Source organism: Sminthopsis crassicaudata, chromosome 2, assembly GCF_048593235.1.
Source record: "Sminthopsis crassicaudata isolate SCR6 chromosome 2, ASM4859323v1, whole genome shotgun sequence".
Classification (NCBI taxonomy): Eukaryota; Metazoa; Chordata; class Mammalia; order Dasyuromorphia; family Dasyuridae; genus Sminthopsis; species Sminthopsis crassicaudata.
Genome location: NC_133618.1, coordinates 346330566 through 346344886, shown reverse-complemented (window position 1 = coordinate 346344886; position 14321 = coordinate 346330566). Strand labels below are relative to the sequence as shown.

Genomic DNA, 14321 nt, shown 5'->3' with positions numbered 1-14321 from the left:
TCTGCAAAAAAAAAAAAAATGTCCCATCCCCACTACTATGTGTTGGCTACAACTGTCAACTTCACTTTGCAGCACTTTCTCGACTGCGATGTAATGATTTGGGGAGACTGCACCAATTTGGATGGTTCTTTTTTCCCATGCCTTTGATAATGAGGTTTGTTTGTTCTTCCCCCCCCCCCCCCCCAATTGTCTCCAGCTTCCTCAGAGAATCTAGAGTGAATAGCCGGAGGGATTCGCACAAAGATCTTCGAAATTTCTTGAGAGTGATTAAAAAAAAAAAAAAAAAAAAAAAACCAGGGATTACACCGCGGATTCCCTATACTGCAACCTAGAACATTTCCAAATGCCTTTCTGCCTTACCTCTCCCACTTTCTATTTACTTCTGTAGTTCGCTTTAACTATTACTCACTACCCACAGCTCCACATTTACTTACAACTTTCCCTCCCCCATCTCCCAATCCTTGATTGCATTTACTATGAGTCTCTTTTGTGTCTAGTTTACCACTCCCACTACCTTAACTCAAAGATTCTGGGCCTCTTTCACTTGCTCTGAATGTATATCCGCAATGTATTCTGTAAAAAGAACTACTATGATCTTGTCTCCAAGTGGCTTAGAAAAAAAGGTTTATCAATTTGCTTGACTTAGTTCCGTCTTACTGAGTGTGAAGGCAGAACATAAAGTTAAGTTTCACGGCTTATCAAGGCAGAGCGATTCCGGAGAGACCAAAAGCAAAAGGTATATAATCTTCTCTGGTGACTAGATTGGTAATAAGCCTAAATGTCAAACAAAGGGAACTAAATTTCCAGTTTTACACTCTTGGAGGAATTTATTTTAAAAGACTTTGTATGCTTCCCCGAAACTGAGAAACAGAAAAGAGACTGGGAAGAAAATGAGAGCAAGAGAATTTATTAGAGGAAGACAGAAAACATAGATTAGAGTAGGGATCCAAGTCTTTGTGAAGAGGCAGAAGGATCAATTTAAGGCTGAAGTGGTGCTTTGTAGAGTCTGTCTCCTTGGCCAGGAGATAAAATATGAACTGAAATAATTTATCAAAAATGTAAAGACAAATCAAAAGCACTAATATCGATGTCTCCAGCAGTTGCAAATTGAAGAGAAGGAAAAAACCCTCCTTCTCCTCTCTTTTTGGCTTCCTTTTAGGGGAGATCCGTTCGTTCTCAGCTTTCAATGTAAATATTTACCCATTGAGAAACTCTAAGTAGAAGGAAGACAAGGAATATGAAGGGGGAAAGAGAGAGGGGAGAAAGAAGTCCTTTTCATCTCACCCCATCTAATCCTGTCTTCTCAAAGCCTACATACAGGGGAGAAGGTCCCACAGGGAAAGAGGGTTATACAGAGGTAAGTTTAACTACAAACAATAATACCAGAGAGTTTGAACTGCCATTGTAGAACTCAAAGTTGTGACCAATAGCGATTTAAATCCGAATGACTCCTTTGGCATCCCCTTTCCCCATAGTGCTGCTGACTCTATAAAAACTCAATAAATCTGTCACCAAACTCAGACCCCTAGGATTTCACCTGTAATCCACCCCTTTCCTGCCCCACCCTGGAGGCCTTGAAGGAGAAATTTTCCAGGTTCAATATCAGTCACCTTTCTAAGACAAACAGACACTTGTACCCAGATCGTTGTCCGGTGGTTCCTGGGAAAGGTTTTAAGCAGAATAGACCTTCTAAAGGGTTTTCCTTTTGTCTCATTTCAATCCTTACCACCAAACTTTTTTTTTTTTTTCCAGACACCTAACTGGAGAAGGAAAACCGAGGGACTTGCCCCATAAAGTCTGATAAAAACACGGGCTGCATGTTATTGTAGTCTGAAGGATTCCTTTTGTTTAGGTGTTTTCTCTTTGAAAATGAGTCAAGTCTGGGAGGAGAAAGGAGTGAGAATAAAGTTGTACAGAAAATTTCAACTTGAATTGTTAAAGAACAGAGAGAAAAAATGCTAAAGAGTAGTATTATGCTCAATCTTTCCTCAATCATGAAAAGAAGATCAATCCTATTGAACAAATGACAGTCCAGGACGCATCATTGCAAGGAATACCTAAGGATATCTATCTTCTGTCCTAAGTCCTTTAAATATGGGGATAGAGGGAGTCTGGAAACAACAAACTCGAAGCTAAGTTCCAGTTACAAGGACTTTCATTATTTGGAAATTTCAGTAGAAATTTGTTTGTGAGAGGATCTATCTGGAATCAAAAAATGGATTCTTTTTAACTTTTAGTGAGTGAATGTGAGCCAGTGGGGAGAAGAGGGTACGCTTGGTGAGGAAGCAGAGGGAGGATTGTATTGAAACCAAACAGGTGTGTGTGATCTGTGTCTTACAGGGATTTGGAATTTCAGTTAGCCAAACGGTTGTCTAAACAGACACTGCTCTAATTGTTACTTGAGTCTCAACCTGGGGCTTAGAATACAGTGGAGCAGCTTTCGGTTATACAAACCCAGGTGAGCTAGAAGAGCCGAATAGTGTGGGAAAGTTGCTGCAGGGACCAACTCGGGTCCTCGGTACAGATGACCCCATTTTCTAGCACGGGTTCTCCCTCATTGTCGTTCTCTAAATTGAGAGGCGGCTTCAAATAGCCATTACTTTTTCATGTATAAATTAGGGTGGTGAAGATCAAAATTTGTATGTATGGTCGAGTTCGTACACTCTAGGAAAGGAGTAAAGAGCCGTCAAGGGGAAAGAAGACGGAGATCGGTGATGGTGGTGGAAGGGGTGGATTTCAGAAAGTTAAGAAGATGTAATGTCTAGCTTGTCTCTGCATCATAATGAATTGCAAAACAGAAGATGTATTTCTTCGAAAAAAGGAAAAGACACATCGAGAGAGGCTCTAGGAAAACAGGTAGATGGATACAGAGAGTTCTCTCAGACACCATCTTGTAGACTGTTGATTAAGGGGATTCCCGTTACGGGAAAGACAGGACGTGGGAGGAATCTACTGTCAAAGCTCCACTCCAGAGAGGAATACGGAGGCCACCCTACTAAGTGTTGGGATGGGAGATGTAATTGCCTCAAGCAATTCTCTTCACCTTTCTCTTTTTCGCCGTTTGCTTTCAACCCTCCCCGCTCTTTCATTTTCCCCTACAACTCCTCCCAGTGAAAATAAAGCTGAGCTTTCCGATGCCCCCTTTCACAAGCAATGAAATCTTAAACTCTGTGCTGTGCCGCAGAAGGGACAAGCCACTTAGATGTAGCTTGCAACACGAACTGGATGTCGGCTTTGCGATCTGGTTTAAGATTACTCTTTCCCGGTCTTTCTCTGAGGGGATGGGGGGTGGGGGGGAACCTTTACTGATTCTGGAAACCCGCTTTCAATTCTTCTTCTGTTTCCTATTACTAAGTGCTCCTCCCCAACTCTAGCCAAACCCTCGCCCCAGTTGTTACTCACTTTCCTCTTTCCCTTTGTTTTCCCCAATTAAAAACGATGGACATTTCTTTTTGGTTTCCTAGTACCTACTTCAGATGGGATTTCTCTCCCCCGCCTCCTCCGATTTGTGTTTCAGAAGAGACCAGAATTGCCGAGGTGAGAAACAACGCGATTTGGTTCATTCTAAAGACTGCAAATATTTAACTAGCCTTTCCCTTAAAAAATAAATTAAGAAGGGGAGGGGGAGGGAACGCCATTAAACCAGTCTTGTTTTTTTAAACCTAAGCTTTATCCCCATTTCACTTTTCAAAGTTTTTAAAAGGTTTGCAGAGGTCCATATTTGTTGTGGTCATTTTTCTTTAATGAAATATTTAAATAATTGCGAACTTGTTTTTGTGGGAAAATCTCTGATCGTGTTAGCATAAGATTAACACAAGAGAATTTGAGCAGCTAATAGACATGGAAAAATCTCAGGCTTTGGAACACTGAGAATCTAAGTCAAATATCTAATTCATTTTGTCAAACAAATTAGTTTTGTCTCTTTTTGTGTCACACACCCACAGAAATAGAAACCTTTGATGAAGGTCAAGCACCCAGGGGTCTTGTTAAAAGAGTTTGCACTTCTTATCTATCCTCACTAAATTACAAAGATTTTTCTGCTAAAAGTCCCAAAGTTAAAGATTTCACAGTTCTAAGAACAGATCTGAGACAGATTCCTCTAAGGAGATCTATTGCGGGACAGAATAAACAATTTCTTTCTTTCTTTCTTTTTCTCTCTTTCTTTCTTTCTTTTCTTTTTTTTTTTTTTTTTGAAGACCAGGTTTACTTAAAATAACTGAATCATTCAATTTCATTAAATGCATTCTTACATATGCAGATTAAGATCTGCTAAAATAGCTCCCACTACCATCACTTTCATCCTACATCAAAACTTTCCTCTCGCCCTATCTCGAGAAACTGGGTTTAGAGGATTTTTTTTTTATCCTTTGGGAATTAAAACAACGGGGATACTATTACCACAACACGTTTTATTTAGGATGGTTCTGGACTTAGTAGGGCTCTATGAGGTGCTCCTTGGATGGCAGAGGATTTCTGGAGGGATCGGGAGAGGAGATGTCAAAGCCCTTAGATCTAGTCTCTACAGATCAAGGTGGTTGGAACAAATACACTTAGCCCCGGATTAAATGGAAGAATTTTTGCAAGTCCATATGAGGAAGATCTTGCCCTGTGGTGCTCCATGTGGGACAAAGACAACCAGCACCTTCAAAAGCCTATCATTATCCCAGACTTTTATTGTCTGGCTTTAAAGATGAAATTAATGGTGAGAAATCAGCAATGGAGTTTGTTCAAGTAGGATCATACTGCTCCCTAGAGCGATAGGATTCTCTCTAGAAACGCAACCACAGTTTCTAAATCCTTATTTCGGTGCAGGAATCTGCTTTCCACCTCCTGGGCAAAGACTTTTAAGAAGCACTAATGGATTGTGCCTGCCACAATGTACATTATTAGTCAATTTTTCTGGCCACTACCCTAACCACTTCCAAATTCTTAACATAGCTAAGAAATCCTTCCAAAGTCCTGGGTCCAAGGTCTCAACTTGGACAGCCTGTTTTTACTGGAGATATGGGAATACACATATTATTATTATTGTTAATATTGTTATAATATCATTCCTTTCTCAGGTCTTTATCATCCTTGATCCCTAGGTGTAAGAAAGATCTTTTCTCTCTCTTCCTCTTCCTTCCTTTTCAAAACACCATCTACAGGGGAAATATCCTTTCATGTCAAAGTTGAGAAGGACTTGGGGAACAGAATAAACTTTTGGCATACCCTTCCCACCTTTGAGGTTTTGGCCTTTACCTAAGGATCACTTTTTATACTCAAATTTTTACAGGGATCTAACCAATCTTCTAAATTCCTTGAATCACAAATTAATGTCTCTTTAAAAAGCTTATCCTTGCCCTGGATGTGATCCTTAGGTGCATGGAAGTAGAGAAAGGATAGAGAACCACAAAAGATATCCTCACACCTTGAGATGGCCTTCCCAGGGAAGGTAAAAGTCCTCACAAGTGCTTGAAACCCCCTAGCAGTTCTTAAGTCCAGTATTAAATTCTCTGTTGCAAACCTTTGTGCTAAGCCCACCCTGTCTCCTCTCATCTCCTCTCATCTAGAACATCTATCAATTGTTCTAAATTTTCCAGGGTGGGGATAGGATGCCAAAGAAAGAGAGAATCGGAGGTTGTTTATAACAGAATTATTCATCTTTTATTTTTCATCGAAATTCAAAGTGTCAACTTCTCTCAGTTTACACACACACACACACACACACACACACACACACACACACACACACAAGGTTGAAAGTCAGAATTCCATTCATTATTATTATTTTTTATTTCTTAAAGAGAATTAAAGTAGGAACTGAAAGATGAGGATCAGAGAAATAATAGCATTAAAATGGATAATTAACATATCTATCAAGGTGAGAGTGACTTCTTTCAGGCAGCTTGGGTCTCAGAGAGCATTGATCCATACATCTTGGCACAATGCCTTCCCCTAACATCAATGAGGGAGATGAGTTTGATTACCTTTTATTTTTAACAGTTTAAAAAGCATTGGAAACATATGAGGAGGGGGGGAGGAGCAAAAGAAAATAACAACTGCATCTTTTTTTCCTAGTTCAAAGGATTTATTTTTCTGAGGTATATCTTCTGAAAGGGTCCATGTTAGAAAGAAATAGAGATGAAATCAGAGCCATGCCAAGCCAAATTCCCAAGAAACTATCCTTGTCCAGTGGAAGTACTGAGTGTCCAGCTAAAATTCTAAAACTTAAAACTTCTGGGCTTCTAAAACAATTCTAAGCTTCAGTTTTCAGGTCTCACAGTAAGATCTAGTCTAGTAAATTATTCTTTGGGTCATCCCCAGGACTGCAAAGAACCTCTATTTGTTAGAAAGAGTTCTAGTTTTGGCAGATTAACAAGATTTTTCTTGTCCTTTCTAGTAAGCAGGATCTCTGGGGAACTTTTGTTGTTAGTTTCCTTTTTTTCTTTTGCAATTAGGCAACTTCATATTTCTTTTACAAGTAGCTCCCACTAGTTACAGGATGTCTTCTTGTGTCAATTTTTACTCATTTTGAACCCATACAGGGAGCAATAACTAGCAATTAGCTGGTTTTGGACTTTTCTTCTCAGAAATAAACCTGGCATAATTTTTCTGATCTTATCTCCTTATACCTTACTTTGTCAGATTCCTAAAAGAGCCCAGAATCTTGTATTGACTCCAGGAAATATGATGTACCATGATTAGTGCCAGCCTTGAAGGAGAGGCAAATCATACAGAGTTTTTATGCATAAACTCTTTGACTGCCTGTGACTTAAAACTTAAAGCCACAAAGTGTCAGAGGAAGCAGCATGGTATATTGAAAGACAGAATAATTCTGGAGTTAGAGGACCTTTATTCAAATTCTATAAGTCACTTAAATTCCCTGGGTCTCAGTTTCTTCCCTAGAAAAATGATGGTATTTGACTGGATAAGATCTTGGAATCCCATGATCCCATCATTAGAGTAAATAGGGAATTATTTTGTATGATGCTAGATGTGTAGAAAAATGAAAAGTATTACAGCAACAAAATTATAGCAATGTAATCAGAGGAGAACAATTAAGAATGATCTTTTTTAATTAGGAAAGGGGGTGAAAAAGAAGGAAGAAATCATGGAAATCTTCAGAAGAAAATAATTTCATCCACACAAATCAATCTCTGTCTGAAATAATAAGAAAAAAAGTGAATTGGTTTTAAATAACACACATTTAAACATGTATCTAAAATATATATTTTTTCAAAAACTAAAACAAAACAAAATAAAAACTACATGATTCACTGACTTGGTTATCAGTTTTTTCCCCCAGCTTAGTGTAGGAATTTGGGGAAAGAATATGTTTTGCTAAGCCAGTGTGCCTGATTAATTCTGAAAATAATTAATATGTAAAAAATTTTGGTGGTTTTCCTACCCCCAGTATTTAGTACACTATTTCACACAAAGCAAATTATTTTTTAAGTCTTTGTATTTAATTGGTGGACTGATTTCCCTGATTAAAAAAAAAACAAACTATAAAGGTATTAATAGGACATTTAATAAAATATGTAGATATTTCTCAGGTGGTTGGAAAAAAAAGATAATTTTTTTTCAAAGCTTCTCAGGAAAACCCTAAAAGACTTTGTCTTTGATATAGTACAATAATGTTCTTATTCTTAATGAAAACAAATAGGTTTATTCTTGAAAATAATTTTTTTCTATTTTTTTTTATTTTATTTAGAATTTTTCCACAGTATATATGCATGAGTAATTTTTTAAATAATATTATCCCTTGTATTCATTTTTCCAAATTATCCCCTCCCTCCCTCTACTCCCTCCCCTTGTTGACAGGCAATCCCATACATTTTACATATGTTACAATATAACCTAGATACAATATATGTGTGTAAATACCATTTTCTTGTTGCACATTAAGTATTAGATTCCAAAGGTATAAGTAACCTGGGTAAATAGACAGTAGTGCTAACAATTTACATTCACTTCCCAGTGTTCCTTCTCTGGGTATAGTTGTTTCTGTCCATCATTGATCAACTGGAAGTGAGTTGGATCTTCTTTATGTTGAAGATATCCACTTCCATCAGAATACATCTTCATACAACATTGAAGTGTACAGAGATCTTCTGGTTCTATTCATTTCACTCAGCATCTTGAAAATAAATTTATAAACATATTTGTAAATTAGTAAAAGAACCACACAAGACTATTTAGAACTGTAATTTTTGATGATCCATTTTTTCCCCCTCAAAATGTTTCCTCAAAAGAAAGAAATAGAGAAGATGAATGAAGCTCCTTGATAAAGGATGAATATCAGGAATGGAACAGTGTGGTCATAAGGGAGAGGTAAAATATTGAAATGTTTTGGCTTGGATTTAAGTTTTCATTCTTTTCATTCTTAGATCTATCCAGTTAATAATTGGCTTTTATTTTACTCTGAACAATTAATTATTCATTTATATTTTATGAGTTATTGACCAGAAAATTCATTTGTTTTCAAGTCAGGCAAGTTCTCTTTTGCCCTCACTCCTACTTTCTTTCTCCCTCCCGCTCCTGCTCTCTTCCCCCCCACCACACACCTCATAAAGGATCAGATACTTTTAACTAAATCTATCTAATTATTGATGTAACTCTTTTGTTTGATACAATTCTTCTGGTGTTGGACAGACTAGTAACAGTAAGTTATCCAGTGCTTTAGTTCCAGTTTATCCTGAAGCATAACTCCAATGGAATGGTTTTTTGCTGAAACCACCTCTTTAGGAGGTGGATAAAGCAAAGGTCTACACCAGAGGGGCCTGTTAAAAATCCCCCAACATCTTTCTGAAGAAATAGAGTTGTTGTTTATAATGTTTTGGCGAACTGACAACTGAGGTTCTGCCTATATAAATTCCTCTAACAGCTTTTATTGGTTACGGAACTTATATTCTATTCCTGTCCCAAATAATTAGATTCTGCTGCAATGCCCTGCCTACTGCATGGTTCATTCCTTTAGGAGAAACTACCTTTAAGTAGCAGGAAAAATAATTACCCCGTTTAATTGTAAAAACCTACAATAATGCCACGTTAAGGCTAAAATTTTAAACCCCTGAAATTCAGGAAATGGCAGCATTAGATTCTTCCACTTCTTTGCTTCTATTGCATAATAAATGGTACACTTACAAGCCTAACCTATGATCCAAAATACAACATATATTCAATGTCATTATGTTTTATGTAAGAAAACTGTGCTATTGTTTGAATGCTTAGATTTTTTATTTCTAACTCTAATGCTTTAATTCACTTGACTTCAGAGCTTAATTATTTAGAAGATGGTTGTAACTACATACATTTATAGCTTTCTAGCAAGCAAATTGATTCAAAGGTAAGGTATATAAGATATATAAAAATCCAAAAACAATTCCATCTCGATCAAGACATTCAATTTATGACTGAGAACAATAAAAGACTGCTGTCATGTTAACTTCCATATAGAAGTATGTCTATTCCCAGAATTACATCATTTAAAACTAATTACAAATCTCCCTCATCCTCACCCTTCCACAGACTTGAAAAGGTTTAACCTTAATTTATTCAAAATTTTTTCTTATTAAATTTGCCTGTTTCTCAGTGTGTATGTGTGAGTGTGTGTGTGTGTGTGTGTGTGTGTGTGTGTGCGTTTTAATTTAGGCAAACTTGTTTTTTCTCCATTAGAAGGAATCAGACTCTAGAAATCCGCAGCATTTAAAGCTCAAATATTTGGAATTTATCTATAAGTTAACATCACCAAGGAAGTGAGACTTCCCCCTTCCACACTCCCTCATCAAATTTTAATATAGACTTTACATGTTCTAATGAATCTCTTTTTATTAAATTGGATGAAAAGACTTTAGCTCCCAAACAGATTTTCCATTTATACTTCATTTCTTTCAAGGATTTTCTTGTGTCAAAAGAAATTAAGAAAGCAAATAAGAACACCGAGGTTTAAACATGAATATATGGAAACTTTACCATAAACGTATACTTTGAATTTGAACATATAAATACTACAGCACTTGAGGAACTTTCAAGATAAAAGGCATTATACTCATGCAGGGTATTATTACTATTAAAGGAAACTTAGACTCATCAGGAAGCATACACCCTTGGGGTAAAATATACACTAAATTTTACAGAAGGAATGAATAAGTTACAATTGGATGGTGCTGATTAATATTGATTTTTTTCTTTATGATTTCTTATGTCAACAGAAATGATGAAGGCAGAATGCTGTTGTCTGTACATGCCACTAGAACTTCAAGGCACAAGTTGTGATTTCACAATCTTACCACCCAACTGTACACAGAAAGCTTCAAATGAAATTAAGTTAAAGATACACTGGAATCATCCCAGAAAGCAAATATGTTTATAATTTGAACAAAAAACTCTTTCTCATAAACACAGGATGCACAAAGCAAAATATAAAGAGAGAAGAGGAAAAGGAATATTAACATGATTTATCACCAAAAAAAAAAAAAAGCAGAATTACATTAAGATAGCTATCAAACTGCTTTCACAAAGATGGAGAACATTGCTACAACTATTGTATGATATATCCTTAATGTATTTGGAACCACTGTTCTTTTCTGACTTGAATATCTTACTCAACAATCAGGTAAAGTTAATAGCAATGACTGTAGGTCAATAATATTTTGTGAGATATGAAACTAGAACAAAGTGGAATGATACGCATAAAGTTCAAATTTTTGTTTTCTAGAAAATAATTCTATTGAAAATAAACTGAAAGAATAAAGGAAAAGAAAGGTATAAATTCATTAATTTTAAAAAATAATTTTGTCTTTCCCTTTACAGATTGCTGTTCATTTTCTATGCTGACTCATCCCCCTTTTTTGTTACTGCACACATTATCCATACATTTTTATAAAAGTCATGTCAATAGGGAATTTTATTAAATTAAATTGTGATGATAGTTAATTTCATCCTTTCTAATGTCTACTCTTGTAACATAGAAGCTTTTCATAATTGTCCTAGAATCAAAAAGCTGTATTCAGAATATCCTCTACATGCTCATAGTCATCCTCAAAGAAACTCTAATCAGAACAAGGCTTGTGTGAGTGTATCCATCTATATGTCAGGGCTGGTGCTCTAATGCTTGTGGACACTTCTCTTTTTATTTTCCTTCTTAGAACACCATGGGCAGGAATATTTGTTCTTTTAGGAAATTAGATGATCAATTCATTAGATAAATGCAATTATATGCAAATGCTATTTATTTTGTTACAAAAAAAAACCTTTTAAAATAAAATTAGAAAAGGACTTAAGCACTGAGAAGAATTTGATTCTTTAATGATTGTAACAACTTAGAGCTTTCCCTTTTCTTCCTTTAATATTTCTCCATGATATAACATTTATCTCTTTAAAAAAGAAAGTAAAGGGAAACATTTCAGACACAATTTTGTTTAACCTTTCTTTTCTCATTAAAATCTCATTACATTTTTCATAGATTTTAAAATATAACAATTTTAGCTTAATAAGAGTTTGAATACATTCATAAATCAGTTAAACTTTAGATCTCTAAGACACATCTATAATTTCTCTTGAATATATATTTCTACAAATAGTTATATACATTTATTTATTTTAAGTCTTAAAAGGTTACTCAGAGTTTCATGTGCTTTGGAAAAATCAGCATGAAGTTAAGACGAGTCAATCATTTCTATATTTCATTATGTTTTTTAATAGTAAATTGACTTAAATTCACAATGTTAGGTAACTATGAACTATAGCCAATTAAAATATAGCCTAAGAGTTGAGAATTACTCAAAAGTGATTTTTCCTGTAGTATATTTCCTATCTATACACATAAAAGTAGATGAACATAATTGTACATAGAAAATTATAAAAATCAGCCCTTAGACATTTGTTGGAAATCAAGTTAAATTTAATTACTTTCTGCAATACTCTTTCAGATGTTTACTAAAGTTTTTAAGCTGATATCAGATACAATATTTTACAGGTTATGGAATTATAAATTAATTATATTGTTACTACTTTAGAAGCAGAGGATTTATTTTTCTCTGGAATGAAATAGAGATATGCAATGGCTCAAAACAATAAGGCAAAGATTTTAAATAATTCACTTCTCAAGCCACATAATAAAGCATATATAGCTAGTTCCATTTTATAAGCATCTCTTCTGCTAGCAGGCAATATGTCATCCTTTTTTAATCAAAACATATTTAAAGATATAAGAGAGCTCTTACAAAAAGATAGTAGAACTTTCTTTTCCTTAGATATGACTAATTTCCTATCTCTATTCCCCATGTTCACGAAGAATATATAATATATGAGATCCTATATGATTCTAGTCATTTTAAGCTCTGACAAATATAAATTACATTATAGAAGAGAAGGACATAATAATTCTTTCCACAAAAAGATTTATCAACGCTAAATATAAATAACTGGATGTAACTTTCATTATTTCCAAAATAAGAAATAAATATAGATCATAAAGCTTAAGATTTCTTGTTTTTAACAGTAGATAGAATTTAAGATTCTGTGATAAAGGCCTCATTTTTAAAATATATAGAGAATTAACTCAAATGTATAAAATTCAAGCCATTCTCCAGTTGATAAATGGTTAAAGGATATGAACAATTTTCAGATGAAGAAATTAAAACCATTTCTAATCATACGAGAAGGTGCTCATTAGAGAAATACAAAGAAAGACAACTTTGAGAGATACTACGCATCTTTCAGATTGGCTAAGACAATAGGAAAAAATAATGATGAATGTTGAAGGGGATGTGGGAAAACTGAGACGCTAATACATTGTTGGTGGAATTATGAATGGATCCAGCCATTCTGGAGAATAATTTGGAACTATGCCCAAAAAATTATCAAACTGTGCATACTCTTTGATCCAGCAGTGTTTCTACTGGGCTTATATCCCAAAGAGATCTTAAAGGAGGTAAAGGGATCCATATGTGCAAAAATGTTTGTGACAGCCCTTTTTGTAGTAACAAAAAACTGGAAATTGAGTGTATGCCTATGAATTAGGGAATGACAATAAGTTATGGTATATGAATGTTCTATAAGAAATGATCAGCAGGATAATTTCAGAGAGGCCTGGAGACACTTCCATGAACTGATGCTAAGTGAAATGAGCAGGACCAGGAGATCATTATAGATAGCAACAACAAACAAGATTACACAATAATCAATTCTGATAGACATGACTCTTTCCAACAATGAGATGACTGATGCCGACTCCGATGATTTGTGATGAAGAGAATGAATGGGGGAATACAATGTGGATCACAACATAGCATTTTCACTCTTTTTGTTGTTTGCTTGAATTTTGTTTTCTTTCTTATTTTTCTTCCTTTTGATCTGATTTTTCTTGTCTAGCAAAATAATTGTATAAATATGTATCCATATATTGGATTCAACATATATTTTAACTGGTTTAACATATATTGGATTACTTGCCATTTAGGGGAAGGAGGTGGGGGAGGAGGAGAAAATTTGGAATACCAAGTTTTGCTAGGATCTATGTTGAAAAATTATCCATGCATATGTTTTGAAAATAAAAAAGCTTTAATAAATAAAACAGTAGGTAAAACTTTTAATCTTTTTAACTCCTTTCCTTTCCCTCATAGCTAGGAACAAAATACATTTGGAGGTAAATGTTTATATTGAGAAGAGGTCAGGTAAGCTAATGACTATTTGGTATTTTATGACAAGTTTTATAACTTTGCAGTTGCTATAACTTTCAAACGATCATCAATAAAGTTTTATTGCAAAAGGAATGCCAAATGTCTGAATGTTTTTGCACACAGTAAAATCTTGCTGCTCCTTTGGCTTAACCCTATTCCTTTTAACCTCAGTTATAAAGCCTCCTTCTTTTCACTGAAGGTTAAAAGAGTTCTATTTTCTATCAGGTTGGATGGGGAGGAATTTCATTGAAAAATATTATAAAACTCCATTTTAAAATTTTGTTTCTTTAAAACAATTAATTAAACTTATTCTGATTTTTAAAACACAATTTTAAAATAGTTCTTGGACTTGACAATCACCTAACTTAGTCTTAGAAACTCTATATGTCAGAATGATTTTCCAAATTCAATTTAATCATTTAGAATTTAATTCTATTCCTCTTAAATCTTATATTCTTTCTTCTTAGAAGAGGAAGAGAAAGATTTTTCTCTTCTAATCTCACAAACAAAGTATATATCTAATGCTCAGAAAACATCGATATTCAATTCAAGTGTTTGGTCAGATTTCTTCAGCATCTGGGATCCCTTCAAACTCATTATAGGAAATATTCCCTTGGGTAGAATCCTAACTGACCCAAATTTCCTGAATTGAAT

General features: G+C 34.8%; 1 long non-coding RNA gene across 1 annotated transcript; it reads left to right on the top strand.

The window, feature by feature from the left end:
- Positions 1-1215: 1215 nt before the first annotated feature.
- On the top strand, positions 1216-11126 carry LOC141556497 (uncharacterized). The gene is made up of 4 exons (XR_012486543.1): positions 1216-1357; positions 1753-2856; positions 3465-3537; positions 10197-11126. It is a non-coding gene; the product is annotated as an uncharacterized LOC141556497 (long non-coding RNA).
- The last annotated feature ends 3195 nt before the right edge of the window (positions 11127-14321 follow it).